This window comes from Vulpes vulpes, chromosome 15 (assembly GCF_048418805.1).
Source record: "Vulpes vulpes isolate BD-2025 chromosome 15, VulVul3, whole genome shotgun sequence".
Lineage (NCBI taxonomy): Eukaryota > Metazoa > Chordata > Mammalia > Carnivora > Canidae > Vulpes > Vulpes vulpes.
In genome coordinates, this window is record NC_132794.1 from 81,210,778 (window position 1) to 81,225,274 (window position 14,497).

The window sequence follows — 14,497 nt, forward strand, 5'->3', positions numbered from 1 at the left end:
TGACTGAGTAGTGTTGAGTTCTCAGTTCCATTGACAAATTTATTGTGAATTTAGAGTGATAGCAGGGCTGTGTGATTGCCTCTACCAGCACTTAGATACCTGAGGGGACATCTGGAGAAGGCAGAGTTGGATTTATCTGTCACTGGAGTTTCATCAAGTGAGAGACATGAGGGTAAAAGAATCAAGAAAATCCAGGGTGTTGGCAAGGGAACAACTGAAAACCTGCTCTACGGAAACAAGGCTAAAAAGGAAGACAAGTGAAGTTGGGAGGGAGAATGCTGAAATCCTCAGAAAAACTAGTTTGGATGGATAATCAGAGATCTAGAGGACCTAGCGCAGTCAGTGACCTGCACTCCACAGAAGTAAAAAGCTGTAAGCCAGTGCCATCTTTGTGATGAGAGGTCTTGAAGGGGAATACATTTGAGGCAAGACAGTGTCTGGGTGCAACAGGAACAGTGGGTGGCTGTTTTAGTTCCCATAACCTCCAGAAATCCCTCTACCCTAAGGCCAGCGCAAATAAAACAACCTTCAAAGTACTACCAGTGTCCAGCTATGCAGACATGCCTTGGAATGTGCTCTGGAGCATGGACAGCAAGACTGCTTGGGGCAAAAGGACTGTTGGCTTTTCTCTTTTTCTCTGATTCAAGTACTTTTGGCTTTATCTGTAGCACACGTCGATTTGCAAACACTTATCTTCATGAGCATGGCTACCCTGTTCTAAGCAACCATCATTCATCATCTGACTATTGGAACAGCCTTTAACTGCTCCCTCCAATTCCTCTGTGCACCCTATAGACTTCCTCATTTTGTAGCAACAGTGGCAATACTATATTCATTGGCAGTAATAAGTCATCCTGATTACCTTCATAATAATAGATACAAAAAGGAGGGGAAAACCAAAAAAATACCTAAACAAAAAAGAGATGACAAGGTCACAAGAAACCTCTAATTATATTGGAGATTAAAATAAGTTTTTAGGGGCGCCTGGGTGGCTCAGTTGGTTGAGCTTCTGCCTTCGGCTCAGGTCATGATCCCGGGTCGTGGGATCGATCCTGGCATTGGGCTTCCTGCTCCACAAAGAGTCTGCTTCTCCCTCTCCCTCTGCCTGCCACTCCCCCTGCTTGTGCATGAGCGCAGGCTCTCTCTCTTAGTCAAAAATAAATAAATAAACAAACAAACAAATAAATAAAATCTTTTAAAAAATGAAATTATTTCTTAATTTACAGATAGTAAAATTCACTCTTTAGAGTACAGTTACTTTAGGTTTTGACAAATGCATAGTCATGTGACCACCACCACCACAAATCAAGACACAGATACACTTTCAGGTCCCTACCATTTTCCCTATGCTGGAGTCATCCTTCCCTACCCCTCAGTCCCACCAACCCCTGGGGAACACCAATCTATTCTCCACTGTGTAATTTTGCCTTTTCTAGAAGTCATATAAATGGAATCATACAGTTTGAATCTTTTTGAGTCTGGCTTCTTTCACTTAGCATAATGCCCTTGAGAATCGTTCATGTTGTTGAGTGGTATTCCATTGTATGGATGTGCTACAATTTGTTTATCCTTTCACTCATTGAGGGACTTTTGGGTTGTTTCCAGTTTGTCTCAAGAACTTGACAGAATACGAACTACATTCAGTAGCAATATAGATTTGGACTTGATTAGCCGACCTGACCTAACTGATATATGCAGAGTATTCATTCCTTTCAAGGGCATATGGGACATTTACCAAAATAGAACATATTCTGGGCCATAAATGTATGAGTAGATTTCAGAGAATTGAAGTCATTCAGAGTTCATCCTCTGCCTGTTATATAACTAAACTGGAACTCAATAATAGGAAGATAACTAGAAAATCACCTAGTATTTGGAAACTAACCAACACCCTTCCAAATAATTCATGGACCAAAAGAGAATCAAAATGGAAATTGAAGAATATCTTGAGCTAACTGATAATAAAAAACCCTGAAAACTTGTGAGACAGTAAAGCAGTGCTTGAAATGTATAGCTTTAAATGCATATAGTAGAAAAGAAGTTTGAAAATCAATGAGCCTAGCTTCCAACTTAAGAAACTGAAAAACAAAACAAAACAAAACAATAAATATCTTCCCCAAAGCAGAGATACAGACATAATAAAACAAAGGGTAGACAGCAATGAACTAGAAGGTATAATAAATAAAACAAAGTCAAAAGTTTTCTTTGAAAAAGATTATAAAATTGACAAAACTCTAGCAAGACTGATCAAGAGAAGAAAGAGAAAACAAAGATTCTCAACATCAGAATGAAACGTGGGACACCACTATATATTATGCAGACATCTGAGGGCTAATATAAGGATGTTATGAACAACTGGTCAGTAAATTTGAAAATCTAGCCAAATTAAAAATATTTCAAAAAGACAATTTATCAAAAGTGACTTTGGAAGAATTAGCTAATCTGCAAGGCCCTAGATCTATTAAAGAAAATGAATCTAATTTAAAACCTTCCCATCGTGAAAATCAAGGTGCAGATGGTTATTAATATTCTCGTTGAAAACCAATTGAGAGCACAAATTTATGATTTGTGTATTATCACTTATGTATATTATACTTTAAAAGTTATATATGTTCACTTAATAATAACAAATGCTCGCTTAAATATAGTGGTGGGTGGGGGTACTGATGAAACAAAATTGGCCACATATTGATGACTGTTGATGTTGGGCCAGTGGGCTTACTACTTTCTTAGCTCCTACTTTTGTAAATGTTTGAAATTTTCCGTAACAAAATATTTTTGTCAGGAAAAGCCAGACCATAAGATAATTCTGCAAAACCCTCCACCAGCTTGGCATTGAGTCAAAGCCACAATGGGCCAATGGCCAATCAGGCTCTCCCTGATCTGGTCACTTTGGCACTTCCTGGAATCTCACTCTCTACCACACTTGCCACTCTGTCTCCTCGTTATTTGCTTGCACACACTCAACGCATATTCTTACATCTGGGTCTGTGCACGTGGGGTTGTTTCCTTTGCCTCAAATATTCATTCTTCGGACTTAGTGTGACTTGCTTCAGTCAGGTCTTGGCTCAGATGTCATTCCTTCTGCAAAGACTTCTCTGACCTGCCAAAATAAAAGAATTCCACAAACTGGACTCCCTATGCCCTGTCTTTGCCATGCTTTTCTCCAGAGCATCTGCATCATCTGACCTATAAAATATTTTCTTGTGCTTTTTATTTACTGCCTGCTTCCCACAAGAATGGAAACTTCAACCAGACAGGAGGATTCACACCTGTTTCCCAGTACCCAGAATGACACCCAGCGTACTATAGGCACTCAATAAACATGTACTGAATGAGTGAATGTGAAAGGTCCCCAGCCCCACCAAGGGGGGTCTACGGAGTATTTACTTCCCCTTTCCTTCCACCCAAACCTCTTCATCCTGTGAGCTTCCTGGCCCTAGACCTGTTCCACTGTAAAGGTCACTCCTGACACCTGAAGTTGTGACCAGAGAGGGAGGATGCCTGTTCAGAGAACAAGAAGCTTCACTGGGAGGCAGAAGACCTGGATCCCCCTTCCTCCTCATAGTGGTTTTGGAGAAATGGGGACTATAGAATCTCTCAGGGTGGTTTTCGCCTGCCTGATCCTGATCCTGCAGGGTCATGTCACTTCCCTACCATCAGTTTACTCATCTGCAATGGGAACAAAACCAACACCAACTTCACAAGATGGTTGTAATGGTTAAGGGGAATAATCAAAGGGACCAAGAGTTGTCTACGGAAGCGGTTCCAGAAGCCAAAATTTGGGCGTCTCTAGGGAGTCCCCACAGGTTCTTTCACAAACACGGTGGTCACATCACCTTTGGGGGTTGTTTGTGGGACTACCTTTTCGCAAATGGAGGCTGGCTCGCTGTCTCCCTGCGCTCTGTCTATGCCTCCTACCCCAGGTCCCGTCCTGCGCCCGGTGCCCCGCCCACGCGCTTTACCTCCTTCCACCCCGCGCCGCGCTTCCCCTCTCCACGCGCCCGCCCGCGCCCTCCCCGGCCTGCGCCCGCCCCGCACCCTCGCCCCGCGCTCTCGCGCCCGCCCGCTCCGTGCCCGCTCCGCGCCCGCTCCGCGCCCGCTCCGTGCCCGCCCCGCGCTCGCTCGCGCTCCCCGGCGCCGGCTGCGGAGGGAGCCGCTCTGCCCGCAGCTGGCGCAGCGCGGGGGCGGCTGCGGGTGGGCGGGTGCCGCGGGCCCCGGCGCCGAGCATGAGCCGCCGCCGGCGCGGGCAGCGCGCTGCTTGGGGCCCGACTGCTGCGCGAGGGCTGCGCGGGAGCTTCGCCGGCCGGGACCGAGGTAGGCAGCGGGCGCCGAGCCTCAGTCCCTCGGTCCCTCCCTCTCCCGCGGGCTGTCCTCCCCGGTCTCCGGCGCGGGCGGGGCGCACGCGGGCCGCGGGTCCCGCCCGGCGCGACTGTCGCGGGGCCAGGGAGGGCACCGGCTGCCGGCGCGGGCCGCGGGGCGCGCGTGGAGTTGCCGAGAACTCCGCCCCGGGCTGGACAGCGCCAGGACCCCGGTCCCCGAGCGCCTGCAGGGCCCCGGGCGGTCTGTCTGGGCGTGGCGGGAGCGCACTCGGCAGGCGGGCGTGGGCACCGGCTGGCAGGTCCGCTGCCCCCGGCTTCGCGTGGGGGAGGGGCTGGGAAATCCGAGGAGCTTGGGGCTGCGCAGTTGGAAGTTTCCATTTGCTTGTCTGCATTCTGGGCCCCGCGGTGGCTTCTCACGCCCTTGCTGTTTGGCGAGGAATTGGGGCGTGAGCTCAGCATTTGAAGGGAGACGACCAGATACCCCTCTCTGCACCTTGGGCAAGGGTCATTTCAAGGACCGTGCTCTCTTTGCCCCAGGCCTTGCAGGGCTTGGGGCAGGTGCAGTTGGTTCTGGGCTGCGTGTGTGAGGGAGGGAGGGGGCGCCTGATGTCTGGGAGACAGGCATCAGGCCCTTGCCCCCTGCATCCCTAGCGGCTTCTGAGCGCTGGAGCTGGGGGATGTTTACGGGAGGTTGCCTGCCTCTTGGGAGCCACCTGGGGGCTAAGATGTGGTGGTGGCCAGCCTCCTTCATTGGCTGCTTGGAGCTGTGAGCCCCATCTGGTTCACCCTCCCCACTACTGTCATTCTTTTCCCACCCCCTGGAGCAAAGGCAAGGCCCAGGTGGCCACCTGCCCTTGGAGTCCAGGACATATAGAGTCAGGTTGGCGTTCAGGGGAACCTCAAAGAAGCAGTGGTCTGCTCTGACCCTCTGGGGGTCTTCCGCCTCCTTCTGGACACAGTCTTGCCCAGTTCAGCCTAGCTTCTCTCCCTGTAGGAGGCCTAGGGTGCAGAGCAGCAGCTCCCGTTATGAGCAGGGAACTAAGGAGTTGGGAGGCCACAGGTCTTGACTTCTGAACTGCAGCCAGGTTGCAGGCCTCCCAGGGACTCAGCTTCCCCATCTCTAAATGGTTTCAGTGACTTTTAGGGGTATTTCCCCCAACATCCAGGGACACTTTGCATTGGAACCTCAGGACCCCAGCCCAGAATAGGAGGAGGGAATCTAGAGTGGAAGGAAGTAGAAGACGTTGGCTCTGGACATGTGGATGAGTTCTGTGCCCTGCTAGCTTTTATTTGTTGTTAGAGACATGGGTCATAGTGACCAGCAGCACTCGGGGTGGTCATGGCTAGGTAGGGGGTGGCAGTAGAACCTGTAGGCCCTGCCCTGAGAAGGGAATGAGTACTAGTAGAGACTTCCCAGAGGAGGTCTGTGTACTCTTGCATATGGCTGTGTACTCCCAGGGCAGCTGTGTACTCTTGCATATGGCTCCTGGGTTTAAGAGCACAAGTAGCTGTCCCCAGGTATGCCATGGGGGCCTGAAAGCCAGCCAGCAAGTTTGTTTTTCTCTGAGAGGCATCCTTGAACTGCCAGCCTGATGGCTCTCTTCCACCTGGCAAATTGTGGAAATGGAACAGTTCACACAGAGCAGAGGGTTTTTTTGGTGTAACTTAGCAACTGAAGGCAGAGGAAGAGGATGGGGGAGAAATGCCAGCGCCACTGGCATTGGTGCTGGGCTGTCTTGAGTGAGGCCAGTGGCTGGTGGGCCTGGCTGAATGGGGAGGGCATCCCAATGCAAGTGGCCCCCTTAGGCTGACCAGCTGAGGAACAGACCCACTGGTCCATCCCCTGGGTCCTTCAAAGGAGAGTAACTGGGGGCGGAGATGCTCAGGTATGGCCTGAGAAACCCCTGAGTACACCTGCCTCCCTGGCTGCAAAATGATGGGCTGAATGGGCAGTATTGGAATAGATTTGGTTGATTTTTAGATTTTAACCACAAAACCCTCAAGCCACATGTTTCACAGGAGCCAAATTTGTCAAATAGGCCAAGTAAAGGTACAGGACTTGGGGCATCCAGCCAGAGTCCTCACAAGTGGTGGTGCTGGCATAGACTAGTGTGGGGTGCATACCTCTGCATCACCCTACCCTAGAATAGGGGCTCTGGGCCTCCCCAACAGGGCCTGCTGGGGGCAGGTCCCAGGGCCCTGGTGGCAGAGAGGGCTGGTGATGCAGATGGGGCCCTGTCCAGGTGGTCCTAGCACTGTTGCTGCCCCCTGCTGGGGCTCCTCCTCCCTCCCTCTTTTCCTCCTGAGGCCATCTGCTTCAGCCCTGGTCTGCTCTGGCTGTTTTTCTCTGAGAGCTTCCAAACGTTGAGCAGAAATCTTCCTCCTGTAACTCCCACCCACTCCAGGCTGCCTCTCAGTTCCTTTGCCCTTGCTTGCCCACCTCCCTCCTGTGGATGAGTGTTTACTTAGCAACTTGTCTTCCAGGCAGAATCTGAGGAGGGAGCAGAGTAGAAGGGAGGGGTGCCTGTCATCACGGGGTGCTGAAGTGGCATCAGGTAGGGAAGCTGCCAGGCCCACGGCTATGAGGGGAGGGCCTCTGACACCTACTGGTCACACGTCAGGGACCCCTGACCTGCAGGGGCCTGGGAGGATGCTCTGCTCTTTCTTCAGAGTATATGCTCTTCTCACCTCTTTCTGAGCACAGAGCCTGGGGCCGTGGGTGTGTGTGTTTATGTGTCAAAGAGTGAACACAAGGATGCCTGGCTGGCACAGAGTCGGCTCTGGGTCCGTTCAGAATGCCCCTGTACTGGGGATGCCAGGCAGTCCCAAACTGACAACCCTAGAGCAGGGTTTGGGAAGGTCAGCAAATTGTCAGCCTGGCAGTGGTGTGGCAGGAACCATGGGAGGGAAAGCCTGAAAGCCCCATTGTGTCCTGGCCTGTTCAGAGTGTAGGAGGGACAGAGACCAGGGCTCATCCTGGGGAATGGGGGGCCTTGGGGATTCACCTCCTGGGACAGGCTTCAGAGAGGTTGTGAGAGGTGTCTGGCCAACAGTATGAGAGTGTTAGGATCCATACAGATGCCTGCCAGGAGGGTGGCGGTATGCCTCCAGTCTGCCGCTGACCCTGCCAGAGGGTGGGCCATAGGATGGCCTCAGGTGTCTGAATGCTCTGGTCTGCAGAAGCATTTCCTAAGAACCACATAGGTGCCTTTGAGTATGGTCCAGGGAAACCCCCAGTGATCCTCTGGGGAAGTTTCTACCCACCTCACTTATTTGCCAGGAAGCCCCTCAGGATCCATGCGGTGGTGCCGGGATGTGGACATAGCACAGGAGAAAAGAGCCTCTCACTCCACCTCCCCACCACGAGCACCTGTGCTGGGTCTGGGGGGACAGGCTGAGGGCCTGTGCTGCCCTGGGTGGTGGGTGGTGGTGGGAGCTCAGAACCTGCCATATCCCTTCTGAGTGGCTGTGGGGTTTTCTGCTGTGCAGGGTGAATTCAGGGAGCAGTGGGGAAGAAGCAGCTCAAGGAGAGGCTTGGCACTGGGCCTCACTGAGTCTCCCTGACTCTTTAGAGGAGAACATCCCATTTTGCCCATGGGTCATACACCCTGAGCCCTCTGAGAGAGGGAGCCAGCCCTGGGGGCAAGACATTAGGCACCCAGGGGGACTTCATTCCATTCGGCCAGCTCTTGTATCATTTCCTCACAGGTGAGGTGTTGCTGTCTTAAGTTGATAGGTGATATCGTCAAAGGTGATATTATTTTCTTTAAAAACATTTTCTTTTAAAGATTATTGTTCGTGGGGGGGGGGGAGAGAGAGAGAGAGAGAGAGAGAGAGAGAATGCGAGTAGGGGGAGAGGCAGAGGGAGAAGGAGAGAGAATCTCCAGCAGACTCCATGCTGAGCTTGGAGCCCTACTCAGAGCTCCATCCCAGGACCCTGAGATCATGACCTGAGCCAAAATCAAGAGTCTGACACTCACCTGACTGAGCCACCAGGCACGCCAACTTTCATGAAGCTTCTTCCAGTTTAAATACAACAACAAACTGCTGCTCTCTGCTATCTCCCCCACCAGCTATTTTCCCCTTTCTCTCCTCCCCCCTGCAAGTAGGCTGCCTTTGAAGCTGTGTTCTCTGCTTACTCATTCCACATCCTCACTTCCCACTCCCTTCCAGCCCACTCCAATCTGGCACGCCCTCTTCACTCCTGGAAAATGCTCTTCAGGTGCCCGTGGACATCTACAGCCCTAGTGGTGTTCACTGCTCCTTCTCCCAGGCACTTGTCCCCTGGACTCTGCAGGCCCACTCCTGTGCCCCCATGTCCTCTGGCCACCCTGCAGACCTCTCTGCAGGCTCCCCCTCTTCTCCTGGGGCCACTCACTAGTCGTGTTCCTCAGAATGTGGACCTATACCGTCTCCTCCCCAGCCATGGCCTCTGGTCCCTCCATGATGCTGATCCCATTCTAACCCATATCAGCCCAGCCTGTTCTCTGGGCTCTATCAGCATTCCAGCCAGTGCCTGCTAGATGCCTCATGGATGACCATGGGCAGCCTGTCCATTGTCATTGTGCCCCTGAACCTCTCCTATTCCAGCCTTCCCGTCGGAGCAGTTGGGATGGCCAGGTCTACCCTCACATTGATTGAGTGGTCAGCCAGTCACCCCAGACCTCTCTCCCAAGCCCCTTTCCCCTGGCCACTGCTACCTCCACAGGTCGGGCTAAGCCCTTCAGCCCCGGACATCTGCAGCAGCATCTTTCCCCTGCGATTCCTTCCCCACACCACAGCCAGGTGACCTTTTTAACCTTCTCTTTGTAAAATGAACCTTCTGTTCCCATGCAGGATGTCTTTTCCCCACCTCGTTGGCTCTCAGCCTTCCTTGAGGGTGCCCTCCTGCATGGGTGTGTGGTGCAGGGTGCTCTGGGCCCTCTGCAGCACGTTGCCCCCATGTAGTTGTCTGTCTGTGATCTCTTGCAGTCAAGTGCACACTTGGCCTGTTGGCTCCAGTTGCCCCCTCAGCTCCGAGATGGTGGCTGGGCTAGTGGATTCATAGAGCCTTCCTGGAATATGTGTGAAAGCGTGAGCTTGTGCGTGTGATGGGGCAGAGACATGCAGCTCTGTGTGGGAACATGGGCAGGGGGCACCTGGCCTGGACTATGTTGCTGTCCCCGCGCAGGGAGAGGAGAGGGGAGCAGACCCAAAGCTCTGGGACAGACAAGGGGCAGTCTCTGGGGAGCTGGACTTTCTCAGGAAGGAGTAGTGGGGGTAGGGCTAGGAGGCCAGGCCCCTGCTTGTTGTCACCACCACTTCCGTTTCTCCAAGTGTCACCCTCAGACTCTACCTTGAAGAGAGAGTTCTCCCTGGATCTGGTTGCCATGGCAACACTGTTAACAAAGAGTAGCTTTGGTGGAGGAGGCTGGCTCACCCAGAAGCTGAGGGGGCTGGGAGAGGGTGTGCCTGTTCTGATGGGTTTATTAGCTGAGCTGGTTTCCCACCCCCAGAGCTACCTGAACTGCATGGACCCCTCCCCGGATCCTTTCCATCTGTGGGGCTCTCTGAGCCTCTGATCTTCTGACCCTTGCCATGTGAATGTCATGAAGTCTCTAGATTCCACCTGGATCCCAGCCACAGCTAGGTCACCTGAGCAGACCCAGGGAGGCTTCTGACTTGGGATGTGGGAGGATGTGCCCAGTCCCAGCCCTGGCACTTCCTGGGGTGAGGAACCCTATTTTCTTGCTGTAGAAACCCAGGCTTGGAGGCCAGAACTTCTCCTACCTAGGATTTCCTCTTCAGGAAAGAGGGTTTGTGTTCCAGCCCCTTCCAGCTGTGAACTGTGAACATTTGGGTTCCCTTCCTCCTCTGAGGCTATGGTCTTGATTACACGCGGTAAGGGCGCACAGCGCTGGGTGAGAGCCTGGAGCTTTGTGGCCCTGGCTGTAGTGACTGGGGAGGGTTGGTCCCTCTTGCTGGGACCCAGGTCTCTGCCCTTAGAGCTGAGAGACAGGGATCCTCAGAGCTGAGGGACAGGGATGCAGGAGGGAGGCTGGCTGGTGAACCAGCTGGGAGCGGGGGCAGTGGTTAGTGTCCCATGGGGTTGGAAGCTCACATAGAAGAAGCTCATGGAGTTCCTAGGGGGAGCCTCCGCAGCTTTCATGAGTTAATCACTCAGGGCAGGCAAGAGGCTGTCAGTTATTCATTTTATTATTGTTGGTATTAGTAGTGGGTGGCCCCTGCTCGTGGATGAGGCCAGGAATACAACATCAGGCCTGCCCTTGGGAAAGCCCACCTCATTTCTACCCTGCCCATGGAAGGCCAGGGCCCTTCCTGCTGAGCTCCACCACATGAAGGGGCCTCCCCTATCCTGCACTACCTACCCCCACTGGCGTGGGAGCCCAGATGACTACCTTCAAGGTGAGTGTGTCTGTGAGTGATCCTGTGAGGGATCGCTGGAGCGGGTGACCTGGGAACACTTGGTCCCTGGGCTCCCACTGCTGGGTCAGCAGATGGGGTTTCTCAAGGATTTAGAAGCGGGGACTGACAGTGAGCAGGATTGGCCAGAGTCCAAGCTGTCACTCTGGGGAAGACCATGACGGCCAGATTACTTCCAAGAACAAGGGGGGAGGAGTGGAGGGAGCACATATGGGGCGGGGCCTGGAGGGGAGCCACCCACAACCCTAGCATCACCACCTGGACCATGCCCCCAGCGATGCAGTGGCTGAGGTGCTTAAGGGTACTTGCAGAAGAAGCAGGAGGTCAAGTATCTGCAATAAAAACACCTCAAGAAGCAGGAGGTCAAGTATCTGCCATAAAAACACCTCAAGAAATATCACAAAAACACTGTGATTCAGACCATGTTTTCTACCTACAATGCAGTAACGACAGAAATTAATAACAAAACATAATTCTAAAAAGTCTAATATTTGGAAAATTTTAAACACATGTATAAATATGCAGTGGGTCAAAGAAGAAATAATAATAGAAATTAGATTTCCCTGATGGCAAGTGATGCAGAGCATTTTCTCATGTGCATGTTGGCCATGTCTATGTCTTCCTCTGTGAGATTTCTCTTCATGTCTTTTGCCCATTTCATGATTGGATTGTTTGTTTCTTTGGTGTTGAGTTTAATAAGTTCTTTATAGATTTTGGAAACTAGCCCTTTATCTGATACGTCATTTGCAAATATCTTCTCCCATTCTGTAGGTTGTCTTTTAGTTTTGTTGACTGTATCCTTTGCTGTGCAAAAGCTTCTTATCTTGATGAAGTCCCAATAGTTCATTTTTGCTTTTGTTTCTTTTGCCTTCGTGGATGTATCTTGCAAGAAGTTACTGTGGCTGAGTTAAAAAAAAATCAAACCACAATGAGATACCACCTCACACCAGTAAGAATGGGGAAAATTAACAAGGCAGGAAACCACAAATGTTGGAGAGGATGCGGAGAAAAGGGAACCCTCTTACACTGTTGGGAATGTGAACTGGTGCAGCCACTCTGGACAACTGTGTGGAGGGTCCTCAAAGAGTTAAAAATAGACCTGCCCTATGACCCAGCAATTGCACTGTTGGGGATTTACCCCAAAGATACAGATGCAATGAAACGCCGGGACACCTGCACCCCGATGTTTATAGCAGCAATGTCCACAGCACCCCAATGTTTCTAGCAGCAATGTCCACAATAGCCACACTGTGGAAGGAGCCTCGGTGTCCATCGAAAGATGAATGGATAAAGAAGATGTGATCTATGTATACAATGGAATATTACTCAGCCATTAGAAATGACAAATACCCACCATTTGCTTCAACGTGGATGGAACTGGAGGGTATTATGCTGAGTGAAGTAAGTCAATCGGAGAAGGACAAACATTATATGTTCTCATTCATTTGGGGAATATAAATAATAGTGAAAGGGAATAGAAGGGAAGGGAGAAGAAATGTGTGGGAAATATCAGAAAGGGAGACAGAACATAAAGACTCCTAACTCTGGGAAACGAACTAGGGGTGGTGGAAGGGGAGGAGGGCGGGGGGTGGGGGTGAATGGGTGACGGGCACTGAGGGGGGCACTTGACGGGATGAGCACTGGGTGTTATTCTGTATGTTGGTAAATTGAACACCAATAAAAAATAAATTTATTATAAAAAAAAAGAAATTAGATGGTAATGGAATTAAGTGATAAAAATGTGAAGAGGGAAACTTGTGGGACACAGCCGCCATCACCAGCTGACCCTGCCTGGAGAGCCCTCAGTCTTTGAGAAATCCATAAACAGGTGCCTCCTCCCTGGCCCCGGAGGTGGGAAAGAGGCTGGGAAGCTGTGGGGGGTTGGAGTCAGGGAGCTGGTGGCCAGGTCTCGCGTGGACTGCAAGGGTGCCTAAGGGAGGTGAAAAATCTCCCAGCGTCTCCTTGTGGTCAGGCCAGCCTGGGGGCCATGGGAGCTGTCCTGCCGGTGATCCTGTAGGGACTGGGGGTTTTAAAGCATGCTGTCTGGCCAAGGTGGCCTGTAGCTCACAGCCTGTCACGTGTACAGTTGGGCTGATTTTGAAGAGCTGTTATTTTGTGAGGTGAGTGGGGCACTATTAGGGGATGAAAAGGAAGTACTAGTGCCAGGAACAGCTCAAGGTTCCAAGTGGAGAGAGGAAAGAACAGCAGGCAGTGTGGGGGAGGCCAGAGTCCTTGGACCACCTGTCTGCTCAGACCTTGGTACGTGGGGCATGTGTGAGGGCTCTGTGTGTGTGCGTGCATGTGTGTGTACATGTGTATGTGTATATGTGTGTGTCTGTGTACATGCATTCACCTGCTAGCACCAGGAAGGGGTCCTTGGCCAGCTCTTAGTCCCAAGGGTTCTGCCGTGGGTTTTACTAATAAGTGATTTAATTTAATGTCATAATTTTTTTTAATGCTGGCATCCTTATACTAGTTTTGTTGATGAGCTTCCTCTCTGGAGACAAGGGCAGAAACAGAATTTGAACCCAGGTCTTTCCTCTGTGCCAGGGAGCTCTTTGGAGAGTGGGTAATGTGCTTCCGTAGCGCCTCCTTTCACTTTCCTGTCCCCTTCCTGCTACCTCTCCTTGGGTCCAGGCCCTGAGCTGCCCCCTGTGACCACCTGCTGCCCTCAGGCTTCTCTGACCTCACATGCCTCAGGTCTCAGCTTGGACAGGGCTCCCTGCACATGGCATTGTCACTTTCTGGGGCCATTAGGATGCTCTTCCTCTGGACTGTAGAGTGCCAGGGATCTCAAACAGCAGTGACTAGCTTCTGAGTGTGTCCTGTGTGCCAGGAACTCTTCTATGTGCTTTGCCTGCACTCATGTCATGCACACCTTTGAGAGACATGGCTTAGGTCAGCTTCCCCGGATATAGAACCTGAGATAGGGATTTGGATGCAAGGCATGTAGAGGATATGCTCTTGAGAGACACCTCTAAGGGGATGAATAAGGAGGGGTAGGAAAGGAGAGGAGGCCGGGCACAGGTGCCATTTCAGGCAGAGTCTCACTTCAGCCTAACTCTGGGGGGGAACTCCAGAGTGTAGACCGCATCGGATCCATCTCACTGTGAGGCAGGGAGACCCCCTGAACTGGTCGGCTGTTGGCTGTTGTCCCTTCCAGTCATCTGGAGAAGGTTGCAAATGTGAAGTGTGCAGCATGCCAGCACCTCTGGGGACAGATGCCCCAGGCTGAGAGGAGGGCCCAGTGGTCTGCGTGGGCCCCGCAGTACCACCCCAGGGGTGCAGGGCACTGTTACCACTCCTAGGAAAGAAGCTACCTGCTTTTCCCACAGTCCCCGCTAGTCCTTGGAGGGCTCAAGACGCAACCTTCGGTCTGGCGTGCTGTGGCCTGGCTCACGGAGCACTGGCCACTTTGCCACGAAGGCTCATCTTCCTGGGGTATATGCTAATGTGTCCATGACTTCTGCTTTGTGCTGCTTACAGGTGGGCCCCAGGACTAAGTGCTGTGCTGGTGTGTGGAGGGACTCTGTCAGTTTGTTCAGGGAAGGGCTCACTGATGGGCATGGTTGTCAGCCCTGACCTGATGGTGGGAGGCTGGGCAGGCCAGGGTTGGAAGAACCTGAGAACGACGGCTGTCCAGCGCCCACCAGACTTGAGAGAGGGACATGGCCCTGGGCCAGTGAGGATAGTGTGGGGTAAGGACTCCTGGCCAGGGGCTGTGGTACCTGCATTCCAGCCCTAGACACTGG

At 52.0% G+C, this 14,497-nt stretch overlaps 1 protein-coding gene across 6 annotated transcripts in view; it reads left to right on the forward strand.

Annotated features, from left to right (window-relative positions):
- The first annotated feature begins 4,140 nt into the window (after positions 1-4,140).
- RASGEF1A (RasGEF domain family member 1A) overlaps positions 4,141-14,497 on the forward strand; it is an 89,692-nt gene continuing 79,335 nt past the window's right edge. For 3 of the 6 annotated variants that reach the window (XM_072739446.1, XM_072739449.1, XM_072739453.1), the window contains exon 1: positions 4,199-4,317. The gene's annotated coding sequence lies outside the window, so the exon portion shown is untranslated. Of the gene's footprint in view, positions 4,318-14,497 lie in introns of all 6 variants that reach the window. The other 3 variants (XM_072739447.1, XM_072739451.1, XM_072739455.1) reach the window with 3 other exon arrangements.